Here is a 2566-nt window from a genome sequence, read left to right on the forward strand (position 1 = left end):
GGTCTGAATCTCTGAAACTTGAGCTAAAATGGATCTTTCCTACTTTAAGCTGATTGTTTCTGGTATTTTGTCACAGTGACAGAAATAGAACTAATGCCATAGTAGTGCTTTTGGAGAACAACTCTTGTTAGATGTCTGTCTGTCCTCTCAGAAGCAATGTCAAGGCTGACAGACACATTTGTATACATGTGAAAAACTAGACTTTGAAGCAGAAATAATGGGAAAATTGTTTGTTTGTTTGTTTGTTTGTTTAAAAAGCTTTATGTACATGGGCTGCCCAAGCAGCAGAAGATAAAGTTAAGACAAAGACTGCAGAAAAAAATTACCAAGGAAGCCAAGGAGGCATGAAGTAGAATTAAGGTCTCGAAATACAATGTTTGGGGATAGAAAGAAATCTCCAAGGACTAAAAACATTCTGAGAGCTGCCATCAAGTATGCAATGAAACTAGAAACTCAAAAGGCTTGCTGACTTCAATCCTTCAAACTCTACACCCCACGATTCTATTCTCATCAAATCACCAAAAATAGACTCCCCCAATTCCTAACATACACTGTCCTCCAAAAGGGCTAGAATAGAAAGTCTTCTATTACTAGTGTCCATAATGATTTCAAAAACTACACATTAATCTCTGCCTCCAGATCACTCGAGACAAGTATCCAGCAACTTACAGAAAATGCAAATTAAACATGGAGACCAAGTTAGGGACACTGATTGAACCAGGGCTTAGCATTGTAGCAAAAAGAGAAAAACTGAGAAGTGATTTTCTAAATTAAAATGGCAATACTTACCTGGCAGGACATAGAATGGCCAAGAAGGTAGCTTTCTGGGAGAAGGGTCATCCATTGCACCTGCAGAATACTGACTTCAGCGATTTCCCAAAAATTGGGGGCACTCAACTGTATAATTTGTGGTAGTGGGAGACAGTGTTCCAGCTCTGGGGGTGGATATAGCTCTGTGTTGGAGCAGGGGGCAATTTCAAGTTGGGTGTGGTGACTCATGCCTGTGATCCCGACAGCAAAAGCTACATGATGAGTCCCAGGCTATTCAGAACCGTGTCATAAGATATCTACCTCAAACAATAAATTGTTTGAAAAGACATGGTGGCTCATGCCTGTAATCCCACACTGACCAGGCTGGAGCAGGAAGATTTTTGACGACAAACCAGTCTGCGATATGTGCTGAGTCCTTGTTTCAAAACCCAACAAAAACAGTGTTACTAAAGCCATAATGGAGCCAGGCAATGGTGGTGCACACCTTCAATCCCAGCACTCAAGAGGCAGAGGCAGGCAGATCTTAATGAGTTCAACACCAGCCTGGTCTACAGAGTGAGTTCCAGAACAGCCAGAGCTACACAGAGGAACCCTGTCTCGAAAAAACCTGAAACAAAACAAAACAACACAAAAGCCATAATGGGTTTTTACTCATTTACTCGGATGACTGAAATTTAAAAAATGATAATATCAAATGTTGGTAAGAGTGGTTAACAACCAGAATCACCACTCATTTACTGGTAAAGTGTAAAATGCTAGAATAAATCGCTTACAGGGAAAAGGATTTAGTATTCCTTATAAGATTAAGTCTTGGACTGGGGCAGTGTGGCTCACGCCTTTAATCCCAGCACTTGGGAGGCAGCGGCAGTAGGATCTTTGTGAGTTTGAGGCCAGCCTGGTGTACAAAGTAAGTTCTGGAACAGCCAAGGCTACACAGAGAAACCCTGTCTCTAAAACCCACATATAAATGCTAGATGATAGCACCAATTCCAGAAACTAGAAATGAAAGCATATATGTATAACATGACTTGAGCAAGAATAATTGTCAATACTCTGGAGTTAGAGGCCAAACATATATATATAGGATATATATATATATATATTCTATAAAGTTAACAATTCCAACTCTAGGTGTTTTTTAATACATACAATACAAATGCTTTAACAATTTTAGCTTATCCCATGGGCCACAATGGATGGAAAGGCAGAGAACAGGTGATCATGTGGTGTCCAGTCCCAGTGTATACATCAACAACCTCTGCACCTAAGGCTCAGAGAACCTATTAAGAGGAACCAGAGAGATTTTAAGAGTCAGAGGACCAAGAAGTCTGATGGAATATTCATCTCCTAGAAATGCCAGGTTATACCCATGAAGTCTCATTAACATGGCTACCTAAGCAAGACCTGAACAAGGGTGACCCCAATAGACATGCTAACAGAGAAGAGAGAAATCTCATGGGGTCCCCACCCTAAACAAGGAACTACAGGCAGCCAATGAATACTGAGAGCAGGAGAAATAGTCTTCCCTAAGGAAGAGCACAATAACTGATCATCTAATACCAAATGATCAGCCCCCAAATCACATAAATACACATAACTTTATACATACTGATCAAATTGTATGTATGTATATATACATGTATATGAATATATCACACATACATAGCAACAACAATTAAAGAAATGGAGGCAATGATTTGAGAAAGAGAAAGTGGAGGGTACATGGGAAGGGTTGGAGGGAGGAAGGGGAGGGAAGAAAATAATATATTTAATTTTAATTTCTAAAAAATTAAAA

The 2566-nt window shown here is 39.7% G+C and overlaps 1 non-coding gene across 1 annotated transcript; it reads left to right on the forward strand.

Annotated features, from left to right (window-relative positions):
- The first annotated feature begins 781 nt into the window (after positions 1-781).
- LOC119820165 lies at positions 782-939 on the forward strand. Its single transcript, XR_005286426.1, has one exon. It is a non-coding gene; the product is annotated as a U1 spliceosomal RNA (small nuclear RNA).
- The last annotated feature ends 1627 nt before the right edge of the window (positions 940-2566 follow it).

Source organism: Arvicola amphibius, chromosome 7 (assembly GCF_903992535.2).
Source record: "Arvicola amphibius chromosome 7, mArvAmp1.2, whole genome shotgun sequence".
Classification (NCBI taxonomy): Eukaryota; Metazoa; Chordata; class Mammalia; order Rodentia; family Cricetidae; genus Arvicola; species Arvicola amphibius.